General features: G+C 42.6%; 1 protein-coding gene across 6 annotated transcripts in view; it reads left to right on the forward strand.

The window, feature by feature from the left end:
* FOXP1 (forkhead box P1) overlaps positions 1 to 17,359 on the forward strand; it is a 383,067-nt gene that overhangs the window by 44,446 nt on the left and 321,262 nt on the right. For 5 of the 6 annotated variants that reach the window (XM_082060432.1, XM_082060427.1, XM_082060438.1 and 2 more), the window contains exon 2: positions 783 to 910. The gene's annotated coding sequence lies outside the window, so the exon portion shown is untranslated. Of the gene's footprint in view, positions 1 to 782; positions 911 to 1,309; positions 1,333 to 17,359 lie in introns of those variants that run through there. The other variant, XM_082060433.1, reaches the window with a different exon arrangement.

The raw sequence follows: 17,359 nt of genomic DNA on the forward strand, positions 1-17,359 counted from the left end.
CTGCTCTTTAAATCCCATGTGGATTCATGGCTACGATGCAGAAAATCCCAGGGAACGCCTCTGTTCGTATCTCTGAATATGAGTTTTTACTCAGTGCCAGTAAAGAAATTATACTTCTTATTTTAAAATACCCTTATTAGTAAAATGGATGTCTCATTTGTATAGGGAGCAGCTTTCTCTGAGCTAAGCTTAAATCCAATCTGTGTTACTAATAGCTGGGGAAAAAAAATACTAATTGGTGTTTCTTAACTGATGTTTGCAAATTTTGCCTTTTCACCCTGAACATCAAATAGTTTTTATATGTGTTTTTCCTTATCTTGGAGGAAAGATTATTGCTAACAAGAGATTCTACATTTTGTTAAGGTTTTATCAGGATGCAGTGAGTGAAGGCAGAGAGTAAATATTTCAGAAATTCAAAGACTGTTATATTTTGATAATGCAAAGCAGGTTAAAGTATCTGGATTTTGTGCACAGAGCTGTATTTTTGAGCAGAATATGGATTTGGATGGTGACACATTTTGGTATTTAGAAGGAACATAAGTTTGCCTGTTGGAGGAACATGTTGCAAATGTGAAAGAAGTGTGTCTTTTAAAACCTTTCTTAATATTGTAAGTTTCAGTTTTATTTAAAGCCAAATAAAGTCTGCTGTGTGATAATGTTTGATACGTAGAAATACTCTTGTAGTGCTCCCCCCACCTCCAGCATTTATCACCAAAGAAAAATGATGGGCTTTGATATGATTCTAACTGAGTGAAGTTTTAAAACATGTTTTTGTCTTTCAGTCTCCTGAGAACATTTTTTCTGAGTGACTCCGGCTTCCAGACACATTTGCCATGATAAGGGTTTCAATCCTTTCCCGTATTTGCCCTGAGTCATAAGTGGATATGTGTGATGCCTGCAAGTAAAACTGGTGAGTCGTCAAACCTGAGTTTGCAGTAACTCTCACTTATTCTTTCCTACAGCCTCTCTTTCCCATGCCCTTTTCTCCCTTTTTTTAATATGGTGGGGTTTGGGTTGGTTTTCTTTCTTTTGTATTGCCTACACTGAAAAGCAAGTCACTACTATTCTTTAAAATACAAAACCAAAAACCCAAAATGAAACAAAACAAAAACCCCCACAATACAAAACCAAAACAAAAATGAAAATAAACACCAAACCTTCATTGTAATGAAATAATAGTGATACCAAATATTAATAATATGGAAACAAAGACTTGGTTCCTTTCCTTCTTTTCTCCATCCCCCCAAATCCTGTGAGTTGTGAGGTCTTTGGCGGTGACACTGGAGTTCAGCGATGCAGGTGAATCCACTGCCCAGAACTGAAGCTTTGCAGGTAGACATGGTCTAAACATGCTCATGTGTGCAATTCATGTCATGATTAAATATGAATATGGAGAGGTCTCCTCTCCATCATATGTCAGAGCCTTTGCTCTCAAAGGAGCCATTGCCAATAAATAATTAGCTCCACTGTTTGCTGCACTTACATCCCAGTGACAAAATGGTGTCACTGGCACACAAGAGAGCTGTCTCATTGTATGCGCTTGCCCGGTTCAGCGTGGTGCTGGGGCTGCCATGCCCAGCCTGGAGGAACACAGGGACAGAGCATTTAATAGTGAATTTCGGTCAGAGTGCATTTGTGCTTGGGCAAGCTTGAGAGCGTGTGGGGCGACCACTTGTCTGTTAATTGGCAGTTGCCATTTCCCCGTGGTGGTTGCCAGCCAGGAAGGCTGTTGGTGCCATTTGTGCCAAATGAGTGGTGGTTCTGCCTTCCCTGGCTGTCCCTGTCCCTATCCCCCAGCAACCTGGCACAGGGAGCCCTCCTGTGCCCTCTCTTCTTACCTGCCTGCTCCTTGGTTCCTTTCTTGTTAATTGGGGCGAGAGAAGCGTCAAAATTTCTTCATGAATCAGAAGACTAAGAGGTTGGGAAAACAGGAATCGTCTGATTTTACAGAAAAACTGGAAGGTCTGTGTAAGAAATCTTTCAAAACTAGGAAATCTGTATAATTAAATTGCATAGGAAATGGGAGCACAAATTGTTTTTTAAAATAAATTCAGGTTTCTATTATATATTTAATATCCCTCTGTGTGTTAGAAAGTGCATTTCAATTCAAAGAATACAAAACCTCAGAAATTCACACATCAGTGAATTGTGATTTTTTTTTTTTAAGTTTCTATATTTTCTTTTTTTCTTTTTTTTTTTTTTTCCAGAGGTAGCATAATTACCATGTCATTTAGCAAAGATTATAATAGCTGTTCAGTTTTTACCGACTGGTGTAGTAAACAGTTGAATAAACCCATATGGCAGCTCAAAGTGTGCGTGCAGGAGGGAAATTCTTACCATTTCCTTCATGTCTGAATTACTAACCTTGCTGATACAACTGAGATTCCCCAAACAGGGACCAACTTCAGACTTTTCCAGTGATGCAAGAATTTCTCACAGCTCTGTCACTTATGAATCAATTTATTGTAGTCACGGGGTTAGCTAATTAATTATTTCTTTGTGCTTATGAAGTATGCATGGAAAACTTGGGGTTATAGGCAAGGTACATGGCTCCGTTTAAAACAATCTTTGCATTTGCTTAATACTTCTTAAGAACTGTAAATAATGCCTGGAGTCCGAATCCTACTTTCCAAGTCACTGTTAAAGATCGAGAGCCTTCCTAAGGCTGGTATAGGTTAAGTGTGACAACACGGGGTATTGTGATAGCCCCGTGGCTCTGCCTGTAATGGGACTTTGTGTCTGGTCTGAGCGGTGGCAAAGGAAAGGACCAGGGTGTTTTGAAGCATCTCGTTGGTGTACCAGGTTGAGTTAAAAAGGTGTAGAGCTGTGCCCAACTGTGAAGACAAAGTGTTCAAGTAGTATGCCCTCTGGATAGCTTCAGTATTAACAAATGAAAGCAACAAAAAGGAGGATTGTTAACTCTCTCCAAATGCTGGCTTGAACAAAGGAGGAGACTTGTGCTATTCCTCCTAAAATTCACTTACTTGCAGTTATCTTAAAATTTTCATGTCACATAATAGCTTTAAAATACCTTTCTGAATGCATTAGACTCTCTAGGTGCTTAGAAAATATTGCAAAATAATAATATGAAATGACCAAGCATTGAGCAGTCCCACTGGAAAGGAGCAGTTGGCCAAAACTGGTGCTTGTATTCTTCTTAACCCTGATGTACGATCAGCCCTCCACCATAATTCTATCAAGAGATGGTAAGTTGCCTAGCAATGTGCTGACTGCGGAGGGGACGTGTTGAGCTAATTCAGTTTTTGTTCTCTTTTTTCCTTGAGTGTTCAGCTTAAAGGAGTGATCCTTTCTCCGGCTGCAGCAAGAGCCACTTCTCGGCGGTCTCTCTTGTTCCCCACTCAAGTGTCCCTGGTGATGGCAGGAATTCATTCACCGCTGTACGCGTTTTAGAAGTTTCCAGCTTATTGAGTAACCAAATGTGGTTTCTGCTGATTGTGTTGACTGAATACGTAGGGCCTTTCGAAGAGGCAAGAGTTGTATTTAAAGCAGAGCATTTAGTTGTATACCATTTTATGGCAGGCAAAGGTCATCTAGGGTAAGCAGCCAGAACAATGAATTGCCTCATTGCAGCACCTAGGAAAATGAGACAGGAAGATACGGTAAAAGGCTTTAACAAATTGCTCATCGTTATAAATTTTTGAAGTCGAGGAACTGGTGCTGTGTACATTTTTAAATTGGAGATAACCATGCTTGTAGGATAAATTGAGTTAAGAACAGAACAAATCAAAATAATGGGGTGGTACTAAAAACGTGGTAGCGCAGCACGTTTCTGGCACAGCGTGCTGCTGGTGGGGCTCGGCGCTGCACACGCCAAGGGAACGCCATGGTTAGGAACCTGCCACGTCTCTGCACGGCCGCAGGCATTTCCACTGGGCTTCGTGGTGACCTTTTCTTGCAGGGACATCTCATTCCTGCCACAGTCCTTTCCTCTGGTGAACAGGATCCTACTTACAGAGAGGGCTTTATCTGCCCATGATGGTTCTTGTGATAGCCAGGGAGCAAAAGCTGAAGGGATTCCCCAGGTGAGAGGTGTCTGTGGGATGGGGAAGCAGGGCAGAGCTCCTGGAGCTGAGCTGGTGTCCCCCGGCAGAGCCATACAGCAAGAGCAACCCAGAGGTGGCACTTCTGTCCTCACAGGATCTCCCTTGCTCCTGTAAAGCATCGGTGGCTACAGAAAGACTTTGTTTTGCTGAAACTTTTCTGTCCATGGAACTTTCTCAGGGGCAGGGGGCTAGGAGGAGAGAAGTAATTTTAACAATTTAATATACTACATAATGTGTTTTATAAGCTGGTGTGAATGCTCCTAAGTATTTTGGTCTTTTTTCATAACACAATGAACCTAATATTGGTAAAAATACAGATCTTAGCTGCCACCATAAAGAGAGGCTAGATTTAATAAACAGTTATGAATGTTGGCAGCTGCCTATCAGATTGTATAACATCGGCTATAGCACATGAAGACAGTGTCAACTTACATTTTATCTCAGAAGTATTTTCAAAGCATTTATTTTGCTTTCTCTTGAGTCCTTAACCTAATTCAAGTTATATAATTGGCGGAATATTTTTCCACACCGCTAATTGGCTGGGTGCCAGTGTGGAAACCATTGTCTGACTTGATGATGATCAGGAATTAACATGACATTTGCGTGGTGGTAATGGAATACATTAGTAGTGTAATTCATGACTGTAAGAAAGAGACCATCATCTCCCACCTCTGATCAGCAGGAGGGGCTGGGAGGATGATGAAATGCTCCCAGCAGGCACCTCACAGCAGTGGCTGGCCAATCTCGATGTCAAATTTAGTTTTAAATTCTTCAGACAAAGCTGTAATGCTTACCAATTAATTACTACAAATGTCAATTAAAAATCTACCAAATAATACAGTAAGATTAAATTTCAATTAAAAAAATTACATTTAACAAGGAAGATACAACATTATTTTAATGAATTCTGCTGAAGGTGACAGTTTATCTAGATATATTTATACCGTGTAGGTGGATCTAAATTCATTGGATGATGTTAACCATGTTACTCCGTGTACATATTAGTTTTGAAAATTGTTTCCACTTTGGCTATGTGCTGGAGGAGATGGGGCATCAAGGGGCATTTCTTGTCACCAGGAGAAAGGGGAATTTCACGCCTTCGAAGTACAAAAATCTTCTCACACCTAAACAGAGGGATTTATTGTGGACTCTTACGGCTGAATTAACAATATTTTTAATGGCTTGATATTTATGAAACAGAATATAGAATGTTTGTTACGGTAGTAGAACAAGCCCTGAGGTTGCTATGACTATAATGACTTCCTTGGGACATCCTACAAATAATATCCCTTATTTTGATAAATCACTTAACAGGAAAAGATTTTGCTGTGTGAAGGTGGTGAACTGCAGTTCCTGAGCAGAGTTTTTATCTGCAGGGCTTCACCCTGGCTTGGTAGAGTTTTCGAATGCAGGATTAGAATCCCTTAGTTGGTACTTCAGATGCTTTAAGATATATTTTGGACTAGAGGTGGCACGGCAGAAACATCGTGTAGTGGGATGAAGTTCTGAGTTTGTGCAGATCACAAGCGTATGTACGAGAAACTCTTGTAAAACTCTGGCACCCCATTGATGCGGAGCGTTAACAGTGCAAAGTGGCTTTTGTAGCTGGAGTTTTGCTTTGCAGTATCTGTGTTTTTGTTGAACAGGGCAGTTCTTACGCTGATGGAGATGCTGGTGCTGCACTCGCTGGCATGGCACAGGGACAGAGCTGGGGTGTGCAAGTGATTGTCCTCCTGGTATTAAAGCATTTGTGAGCCAAAGCCTCTAAATATGATCTGAAGAATACTTCTCAGCTTCCTTGAATTTTTTTTTCCATGAGCTTTTATAATGTTTTCACACCATCACGTCTAAAATAGGTAAGAAGGAAGACATAATTGAAGAAGCAGATTTTATGTGTCAAGCCAGCACTGAGAAAAGTCCCTCCCAGGGACCAGAGACTCCTTTTCTTTGGCAATGTTGTGTCTCGAACCATTGAATTTCAGCAGGTTTTAACTTAAAATATAAAAAACCACAATGTGCACACAGAAAATCAGAAAAGCCATACAATTACTCATGGCAGGTTAAAGTAACGTTATGCTCTTTAGTAGACAGGCTTTGCTGGTCCCTTGGTTGCTGTTCAGGCTTTGTCCATTGGTGGGTGAACACAACAAGCGTGATCTCTGTCTCACTGCTGCTATTCAGATACCTTTGGGTATTGCTAACAGCTTTACAGGATCATTCCTGCTTCGTGCTATTATCTGATAAAGCTATTGTCAGCAGGAGATGGGAGACAGCCTTTTTTTCCATAAGGGCCTCAGGAAATGGATGCTGTGGAAGTGTAAGAGCAGCCGAAACATTTTCTCACCAGCCCTCCTCACAGACAGCAAGGTGATGGAGAGAAAGGTAGAGCAAGGCAGACTCATTTCCTCACCAGCAGCCAGAAAGCTTTAAACAAGGAGACAGAGAGGAAGGAGTGGGAGCACATAACATCTTTCTGCCGGGAGATAATGATGTGAGGAGGTTGTGGGTTTGGGGCACCCACTGGTCAGACAATTGGGTGGCAGCTGGAGCTCCTGCTCTTAAAAACCCATCTTCCCAGGGGCTTTCAGCTGTACACAGGACCAGTCATTTTCTGATTTGAGCTCTGGGATGAAGCCCTTGCTCTGGTGATTGTTTGGGAAGTGATGTATGTGGTACAGCAGGAACTGAGCACCTTCTGCATCTCAAGTTCTGCTGTGTTGGGGTGTCCCATGTGGAGCTTGTGCCCATCCCATGCACTTGTGGTGTCCCACATGAAGCCTGTAGACATCTCGAGCATTTGAAGTGATGTCTGGTCTCCTGAGTTCTTACAGGTGAAGATTTCTGCCGTCAGTAGGGAAATGCTTTTTACCTTCTGTAAGAGTTGACCAGATGTTTTGAAGGAAGAGTATCTTTGATTTTGGGAGAAATATTTATATCTTAGGATTGTTTGGGTGTTTTTTTTTCCTTCTTTTCTTTTTTTTTCTTCCCCCCATCCACCATAGTATAGGGTTATGTCAGCTCTATTACATTTAGGGAACACTGGGCTGTGGGAGGAAACTTCATTAAACTGCCCTCATATTGCCAGTTTATTTCTAGCTTTCATCTGCTGATTTACATCCCATCTGAAGTAAAAATACCCAGACTTCAGAAGTTTGTTTACCTTTGCTTATATCACTCTGGGGCGACCTGAGGAGATGTAAAAACTGTTCTCACTCTGACGTTTGCATGAGCCAGGAGGTAGGGTGAAAGGAGACAGATGCTGCGCAAAGTGAAAAGGCAACAGGGTTTATTAAGGCTTCCTTGTACCATGGTTTATAATATTTAGATAAAAGCAAACATCTCCAGGGAGGGCTTATGAAATGAGAGACTGGTGAAAGCTCTCTGAGCTGATGGCATATCCTGTCCTTTTCAGGTGGTGGGATGGTGGGATGCTGACTGCGGGGAGGGGGCTGTGAGGAGCGTGCGAACAGGGGGGTCCTGAATAGCTGCTTCACAGGATCAGGACATGAACTTGAAGTACTTGCGTAGGACAAAGTCATTATATTGTCATCGTGATAATGCTTTTGTGGAAAATAGCCTGAAATACTTTTTGTCTTCCTTAACACTCCTTTCCAGCAGAGCCTTAAGAGATCATTCTCACTTTCAGATATACAAGGAAACTGAATACAGTTGTTTGTCATGAAAATTCCATTTATATACAGTGGCTGTAAAATCCCAGATGCTGTGCATAGAGAGACGCTGCTCTGTCATCAGCTGGTCGAGGGGAGAGCTGACTATAAAACCAAGCAGTAACTCCCTCTTGATCGAGGTGAGGTGGTTGTGTCTTCAAGCAACTTCAAGAGTCTTCCATGCCAGGCCTTTGTGGATTTTATTCTCATGAGCAAGGTGATAGATAAGTCTGAGCAAGGAGATCTCTCTCTCTCTCTCTTTCTCCGTTTCTCTCTGTATATAAATATATATATAGATATATGAAAGTAAGACCTTTGCTCTAGGAAATTATCCATCATTGCTTTTTACAGCACGGTTCAGGACTCTAGAGCAGAGTGTCTGAAGCATTTGGGGTTCTTTTGTTGTGAAGGAGGTGCCGCGGGACTAGGGCTGTTCTTGCTGTCTCACCAGTCTTCAATAGCCCCTTGACCTGGGGGCAGCAGGATGTGACCCTCACAGAAAGACAGGTGGCATCTGGGGGCTTGATGCTTATTGTTTTCAGCAGAGCTCTACTGGAACTGGTAAAGACACTGCCACTGTTTGTAGCAAAACTGACTACAGCTGAACAAGAGAGACAAATTTATCAATTAGAAAAGCCAACGCCAAGCCCATTATTCTACTCTTGAAAAACCATCTTGTTTCCTAGTCTTTTTTTTTTTTCCTCCACATGGAGCGAATCTTTGGGATATTAATATTCTGCTGTCATGTTTGTTTAACATATTTTTTTGACAATGCCTTTTTAGGGTCAAAGCCTAAAGTTTTTCTCCATGTGTTTCAGCTAGGCAAAAATCCCAGTGTCTCAATGGGGCCTCTTCTGAAATAAGTGCAGACTAATTTTTCCCAACTTAATTGGAAATTTTATCTCAATAAACAGATAAAAGGTCCAGGCTGCACTGCTCTTTTTTTAATACCATAAACTGGTGTCCTGCTGACCCGCTAAGTCTCTGCGGGCAGGCTGGTTCTAGCCTGCGAATGCAGTGGGCAGAGCCGTTCAGGATGGCTCGGTGCTCACCTGGTGCCCTGGGCCACCATGACCCCTTCGTCCTCTCTGTTCCCGGCCCAACCTCACGTCACCCCTCGCTTTGCCCGGACCATCACAAGCACTCGGGCATGGCTCGGGGAGCTAAAGACAGTGTCGTTTCCTGAGATTTGGCCTTGACCTGGAATTTCCATGGTTTTTGGGTTTAAGTCAAACCTTAATACCACTTCAGTGTAATATTTTCGTGGTTTAATGTTCTTACAGGTTTTTACAGTGTTTCTTTTAAATTCTGTCACTGAAGTGTATGAGAGTTGACAAGTGTAAATATGTAGTTAGACAATTTCAAAAGTGTATTATTTACTGATCGACCATAATGGCTCCAAAGGAGCCATTATACTCAATCATATCATGTCACTCTGTGGCACTTATTATGATGGTAATATGGATATGCATATTATTTTTTTTTTTAAAGCGCGAGAAGCGTTATTGTGCATGTGTAAAAGCTGTTTTTAATTGTCAGTAATGCTCGGAGCTTTTTTTAATATTTAAACCACCTATGGCTACCAGCCTGCAAATTGCGGTAGCAAAAACCATGTCTGTAGGAGGATGGAAAAAGCCGCGCTTGATGTTTACAGCAGTGTGACTATGCATCTCTATGATACAGCTCTTTTATAGGTTTATTAGATCCAAGGGCAACCTAGAACCCTAACCTGGGAGCTTGGCAGGTAAAAGCTTTCCATTTTATCTCTGCAGCTTTCATCTGCTCCTGTAAGCTCTTTCCCTGACTTCCTAATTGTGTTTGTGACATTAGCAAATGACTGGTCTGAAAATATAATACCATGCAGTGCAAGTCATGTTAATTCAGCAATCTATTTTTTTTTTTTTTTAAGGTGTCACCAAAGATGTCTTTTTGTAGCGCCCAGGGTAGAAAAAGAAGGAGAGAAGGCAGAATGAGAACATCGAAGCATGTAAAATAAAAGAAAGAGACAGGCAGAGAGCTGGGAGTGCTAAATAAGCTTCAGCCTGTCGGTAGAGCTGGTTTCAGAAGAGAAGGAGCTCAGAGACTGTAAGCAGTAGCTTACTTGCTAGAAAATGTCTTTCATGGAGAAGTTTGAGTTTTAATGAGTAGAGGTGAGGAGCTAAGGTGTGAATCTGGCATGGGGTATGGCAAAGGGATTGTGGAGCAATAATAAGAGAGAGGAAGAGGAATCAGAAGTGTTTCTTAACTTAGAAAAGTGGACGTGACAGGCTGCTGGCTGTTGCTGCTCAGAGGCAGGTAAAGAAGAAGGGAATCTGTTGGGCCAGGTCCTCACCAGTGAAGACCCAACCAGTGTGAAATCCAGTTTGTGGCTGTCAAAGAGAGATGTGGAAGAGGAAAACCCAACTTTGACAAAGAGCTCTCCACCGTTGGCAGGACAGTGGTGCATCTGCGGGAGGTGCAGGGCTGGGCTGGGGCTGAGTCCTTCTGGCGTGGAAGTGGGAGGTTCTCCCAGCATGGGGCTTGGGCAGGAGAAAGCAAGAAGGTCATTGCTGCTCCTGTTTCAGTTGCAGAGTGTTGAAGCAGATGACTGCTTTGTCTTTTCTATTTAGACTTTAGGACTAGTTCTGCTTTGTTGCTCTGTTATCAGAGGAGTTACCCTGAATGAAATTGGGCTAATTCCTCAGTTATGATTTTCCCCTCTTATTCTACAGAACCTTCTGCTGGAAATGCATTTTGCTCTAAATATGGAAGATTAACATAAGATGCTAGAATGAGCCAGTATGGAGTAGTTCAGGAGTGGAGGGACATACACATGTAGTTTTGCAGATTTTGAACTGATAACAGTCAGATTTCCTTGCAACAGTTTTTAAATAAATGAAAGTAATGTGTTTTTTTAGTCAATTCTGGATTAATTCTAATTTGTCTCTCTTTGTGAAATTCTATTAAGACCATTTGTCCTCTTTTGAAATACTGAACAAGAAGCATAAAAGCAAGTAAATATGCTCTTACTATTTCTGTTCTTGACCTACATAAACAACTGTATGTTCAGACTCAGGACTGAGTCTTGTACTTGTGAAAAGGCTAGGGCAGGTTAAGCTTAATTATTTCTTTGGATCTGCTTCCTATTTAGAAAAGTTACTTGTTGAAGTCGTATCACCCAAAATATATTGATGCTATTTCTGCTGGGATCATTAGTTTAATATTCTGAATAAATTGTAGAACTGCTCATTTTGCTCATTTGTATAAGAGGATGGGATTTGTGAAGCTACAGTGCATTTGTACACACACACGCACACTAGCACACAACACTTGTTGATGATTCAGGGGAGTAGAGTAATTCAGCTCTTGGACTGCCTCACGTGTGATTGGCTTCCTTTCTGGGGGACTTATTTTAGGGAAAAATCAATGTCAACTGAAAAACATTCCATTCTGAAAAGACAAAAATTCCCCTACTTGTGAAAATGTGTCTTGGCAGCTGATTTAACTTATGATACAAGATTTAACACTTTTCACTAAACATGAATGTTTACCATGGCAACAGCTACGTTACGGGCCACATGTTGGAGACTTGCACGTTGTTGCAGAAACTTGTAGCTCGCCACATTTAGCCAAGTCCTTGTTCCCACCAGCAGAAGGAGCCCACTGCCGCAGCTGGGTCGGGCCGGGACCTCCCGGCGGGTCGGTGCCATCCTGTGTGCCTCCAGCATGGCACAGCTCATCGCTCCACCGGGCGTTTGCTGGTGAGCGGCACCACGGTGCTACATATACACAAACGACGACAGAATAACCTGACAAAAGCAGGTGCTTGCCTCTGATTTGTGGGGAGGACTTTCTGAAAGTCTCACTTCTCCAGACTGTTTCTGCCTCCCCATCGCCCCCCAGACATAAGCAGATCAAATCCATTTTGGCCGCACGCAGTAACAGGTCTGCCGTGTCCTCTGGCCGCTCTGCCCTCCGCCGTGCCCCTCTGCTACTGTCTCAACTCCTTGTCACCTTTCATTTACGGTGTAGTGGCTTTTCAGGCGACGTTAATTGAATCACGCTCATCAGGGACTTAATAAAAGCGTGCGGCCAGGACGGCGCCCGGGCAGATGGCAGCCGCGGTTGACAAGCGGCGTGCGTGGCTGGGGCTGTGCTGGTGCACTGCAGGCAATGGGCTGGCTCTTCTGCAGGGGCAGAAAGCTTGTGGGTGTGGAGTTGTGAGAAGAGCAAGCCAACAGGAGCGAAGTACAAGATGGCTTCAGATGACTTAGGTTGCAGTTCAGTGTTGTCTTTTTCCCTGAAACGGGAATAGATAATTATTCAATACAACTGTAAAAGGTGTGAAACAGCAAGAGGGCTTAACAAACATCTGCAGGAATACTGGGTAGGGACAGTTTTATTTAATTTAGTTTTAAAGTTAGGAAGAATATAAATAAACTTGCTTTAGGACAAAGCTAGCAAAGGCTTAGGCAGAAGCCCATTTTCCCAGAGGTGAAACCCCTCAGTTCAAATGTTTCTCGTACCTTCTCTGAAGTGTCTTGGCCAATGTTAAAGAAAAGGCCTTGGTCTGGAGTGGCTCAGACCTTTCCTCTTCTAGGCACTGATGGAAACCTTGTCCTTTTTCTTTCGTTTAAAATAGTGCAATTTAAATGAAACCAGCAGTGCAAAGCAGAAACTAAGCATGCAACCAGGAGTCATCCTGGTGCAGCGGTGGTTGTGCTGGGGATACTTGTCCCCCATCAGCACTGGGTAGAGGTGGCGGTGTTGCTGGTGTCCTCTGGCCAGTGTTGCTGGTACAATGGTCCCCAGCACAGCTGCTGCTTTCGGCTGTAAGGCTGGTTCAGATCTTGGCCTTTCCTTGATGTGAATTTGCCAAGCTGTGCTGATCCCAGAACTTAAATAATTTGCTTCTCTTTTTAGCATGTGTCTTTTAAAGGTGTTATATTTGTTTGCATTTTGCATTAAATTAAAACTAAATGGTTCAGCTTTGTAGTTTTAATAGTGTACAAATATATCTATTTTTAAATCCTTTTAGCCTATGCATGTGCGACTAAGAAAAAAGCAGCCAAGTAGGGTCCTCCGATTTTTGTTTTACTTGAATCAGATACCCTATTGGGATTTCAATTCTAAGTGAACATTACACTTGTTTGTTACTAAGGTGACTACAGTGTCAAGGTTATGTGGATGTTGTAGTATTATAAATGCACAGATAATGCAAAAAAGAAAAATAGTTTTGTTGGCTAAAATCATCTTATTCCTATAGCATAAAGTTGCACACTGTCCTACATTTCAATTCCCGTTCTATTAAATTACCTGTTTAATAATTTGAATCCAGTGTTATTTTTATATTATATTGCAAATGTGTGACTGTGAGGTTATTTTTAAGATATATTTATTAAGGGAATGAATACAATAAGACAAGTCATTGCAGCCCACGTACAGTTCCTTGACTTCTCATTTTATGATGTTTCAATTGCATATGATTACTGAATGTTTTAACTTTTATGGGGGTTCATTAGAGATGCAGCTGTGTAGAGAGAAATTCAATAGAATTTGATATATTTTTTAAAAGCTCTAAAAGTGTGGTGAGATGGAGCAACTTGATGGAGCATAATTTCAAGCTTCCTACTTCGAGCTTGGATGCAGAGTTGTAGGGTTTTCAAGGGCTTAGCTGGGCTGTAGTGGAGATTCGCTGATGATGGGGAGAGGAAAGGCACTGGCAAGAGGTCTGTGTTTTTGGGTTGTGGGAGACCATGGCATCTCAAATCAAAGGTATTTCCCAATTTTCAGGGTGGGACGCAGAGAAGAGTTGGTGTCCTTGGCTGGGGCCAGGACTACCATGAAATGCTCTTTGCTTCTGTGTGAATCAATGTTCTTGTGGAGAAATACGGTTTCAGTGAATCTGTGATGTTCTCTTCTAATAGAGAATCTAAGTAAAATGAACTCCCCAAAAGCCAATATTAAAAGCAATCTTTGTGAGCGAGTGCTGAGAAAACAAATTTTGGGGCACATTTAAAATAATAGATGTAGTAAATGAGTAAATCTACCCTGTGGTTAAGTGCTGCAGTGTTTTGTGTGAATATTAAACAGGACCATGTCCCATTAAATATCGTTTAGTTGCATAAGTTATTAGCATAATGTGTTTGTTTTTAATGTATAGCAATCTAAATATCTATAACTGAATGATCGTGTATGTTAGTAGGAGGAACCCCATATTCAAAACTAATTCTGACGTTAGCTGTTTGTAGAAAACTTCTTTCACAATACATACTATTTCTTTCCAAACATCAACTTCTCATAAGGCTGCAAACCAAGTTCAAAGCAAAGACATTCTTCTCTGTCCGTAGGAAAATGGAGCATTTTTGTCCTCAAATTTTACTCGGTGGTTCTCAGCCTTTGACAAGGCTCTGCAGCCCTTCCTGCCATCCCAGCTGGCTCAGTCCAGGACAAGCATCTGCTTTCCACTCCTGTTGCAGGAGTTTCTTCAATAGCTCCAGCAGCATGTGGATATCATCTTAGCAGTATGTTTTTCTCTTAGTTTTTCTTCCTTATGGGAAGGGGGAGGATAGAATGGTGACTCCTGGGGTGTGATCTTGCCAGGATGAAACCTGTGGAGTGACAAAGGTCAAGAAGAAGTGGGTGGAGGAGGGTATCTTTCTGCTTTTGGTTTTAATGGTGAGCTTTTGGTTTGGACTGAGGTCTTTGAACCCACAGGCAAATGGCTCTCCACGTGCCCTCCAGGCAGATGGCTTTGCTGTCCTTAGTTACTTTAAGCATTTACTGCCGAAGGCACCTCTGAGTAGGGACAAGCCTTGTGGGGTGGAAAAGCTGGATTTGCGTTGCCTCAGCCCATGAACTGTCAGCTTCTTGGGGGTCTGGTCCTCGGCTGTGGGTAGCGGAGGGGAGGGAAGGGCGGTGGCACCGTGTCTGAGCAGAGCACGGGTGGGTTGGTTTCATTCTGCCTTTAGAACATCATCCCTAGAGAAACAGTTTTCCTGCGCTGTGCCACCTCCCACAACAAGAGAAAACAGATGAAAAGCAATGAAGCACACAATTACATAATGAAAAACAATAAAATGCATCTTCTACTATGTACTACTAGTGACCATATGACTTTATAATAAAAACTAAATATGATTACATTTCCAGGTATTGTACTGTGTGATAAACACCAGGAAAAAGTGAAGAACAACTTAGAAAGAGAAGACTTCTTGTTTAATATAAACCTCAGACTTTGAAGTGACACATAGCAGAGAATAAATGTCCATCATCGATCAAATGAGGTTTGAATGGTTTAGGTCACACTAGACAAACACTTCTCACCCTAAAACCCTCTTTTCATCTTCATTCATCAACAACACCTTAAGCTTGTGCGCCTCTTTTTCTTTCCCACTCTCTCAAAAAACAATAATCTACTTGATGCCTACAAATCACTTCTGGCTGGCATTCTTTAGGCGAGGTATGAGCTATGGCTGCTGGTGCTCCCACCGGCGCTGCCTCCTGTGCAGGGGGAAAAGGGAGCTGGATGTTTGCAAAGAGTCTGAGAAAAGTGCTGCAGTGGTGGTAGACATAGGAGGCGATGAGCAGCAAGAGGTGAGAGAGGTGAGAGGAAGATATAACTGGCAATGAGGATTCCTGTACAGCAGGAACTGTGTTGTGCCGTTTGTGCTTGTTCGTGGCTTGTTTCTCGCAGTGGTTTGTGCTTGCGGGGTGTGGAGCTGTGCGAGGCTGTGCAGCCCAGCCCCTGCAGACAGGAATGAACGCATCCTCTGAGGGTGGTGTCTGCATGTGGAAATCCCAACAGCCAGGCTTAGAGCTTTAAAATGGAAAGGCAGACCTCCATGGCCAGGCTGGAGAAGTTTGTTCTCTTCTGCGGATCCCTCAAGGTGGCTCAGGCTACCCTGGTGGGTGCTCAGACCCAGAAGCTCATCTTTAATTTGATATCTCAGTCTGCAGGCTCACCTGCATCATCATGCCTTGTAATTTCTTCCTGCTGCCTCCTGTGAGGTCCTGAGCTGTGCTGTGCACGAGCTGTTCAATCTCCATTTCCTGGGAGGAAACTACCCCTCTTACATTAATCCTTGTCCAATAACTCCTTATTTTTATTCTTACCTTTTTCCAATGTATTGGACTCCTCTTGGATTAACTTCCCCATGGTAGTTTTCCCCTTGCATTGCTTGCTTCTTGCTTCTTCGCCAGTTCTTCCTTTTTGTTTCAAAGATATTTTTCTGGCTTCATCCCCAACTGCCTGGAAGTGATTTGTTCAGCAGCGCAGTCCCCTGGTTTTCAAAGGCCACAGAGCGTTTCCCCTAGTTTTCTGCCTCTCTTCCTTCTTTCTGTCATTCTGGGAAACAGTGACAGACATGGCTTCTTCACAACCACCAATTAATGTTAATCAGTGTGACTGCAATGGGCATGGATAGCAGCAAAGATCTGTTCGAAGGTAGAATTTTGTGTCAGTGCAAATTTCTGTAAATCTGGGAAGGAGAACTTTTGGGGAGGGCACAGGCAGGCTAGGGGAGAGAAGTCAGCATTTTAATTGCAATATAAAAGTTGTTTTTTTTTTTCCCCATCTCCATATTAAACATTACTCGTTCTCATGTGAGGTTTAGAGGATGCCACCATCCCTGGCAATGTGACCCAACATTGGGGAGCGCGGGGCTCTGTCACCCACCCAGCCCATTGCTGGCATTTTGGAGTTCCTGCCCTGTGCTCAGTACCCGCTTGAGGTATTTTCAAGGGAGCTTTGGGTATTGTTACCCTTTGAAATGTGGTACAGTGATGTAAAATGTGAGGATACGGATGGTGATGGGATGGGCTCCCCACGCCTTGCTGTGCAGCGGGGAGCTCTGGGTGGGTGGGGGGACCTGCAAACCTGCAGCCTCATTAACCAGGGAAGGAGGATTCACCCATTTGTGGGAACTGGTCACACATCAGGGAGGATCACGAGGTAAGCTAATTTCCTACCCCAATACCTTCCTCTTTTCCACTTCTCTCCTTCACAGTTTGAAAACCATAAATCACTTATTTGAAATGTATTTAAGGAGAAGAATAATTTCCCCTGCATTCCCACTTAATGCTTTGTAGCGAGTACAGTTGGGATCATTCATGTGCTAAAGTAAGTGAAATATTCTTCTTTGATACCCTGTCTTCATTTTAGGCAGTTTCCTCTTTTGCTCAGTTCTTAGATGATAATTTGAAGTCCTTAGATGCTGCTCATTCTGCCACAAAAAGAAAATGCAAAATAGGTTATTTTAATATTATTAATAATGAATGTTTACATAATTAGCACAATTACTTGGTTCACTTTGACATTTTGTTATTGTGGACCTGTCTTCCTCTCTCTTTTAAAGTATGTTGGTAGTGATGGGAAGTTCAGGGGTGGTGCTGGGATCCTGGTTGTGCTGAGCATCTCCCCGTGAGGACGAGGGCTTCTCCCCACCTTGCAGCCTCAGGCAGATTTAGCGGGTGTCCTTGCTCTGTCCTCTTAGGGACACTTATTCAAACCTCATTAAAATACACATCTTCAAGAGGTTTTACTCTAAAAAAAAAAATAGATTTTGCGTGTAAAATGAGGAACGTGCTTTTTCCATGTGGCTCTTAAGGTCTGTATGAGATTGGGTCATTCAGTGGTCTAGAAATTCT

This window comes from Streptopelia decaocto (assembly GCF_964273445.1).
Source record: "Streptopelia decaocto genome assembly, chromosome: 8".
NCBI lineage: Eukaryota > Metazoa > Chordata > Aves > Columbiformes > Columbidae > Streptopelia > Streptopelia decaocto.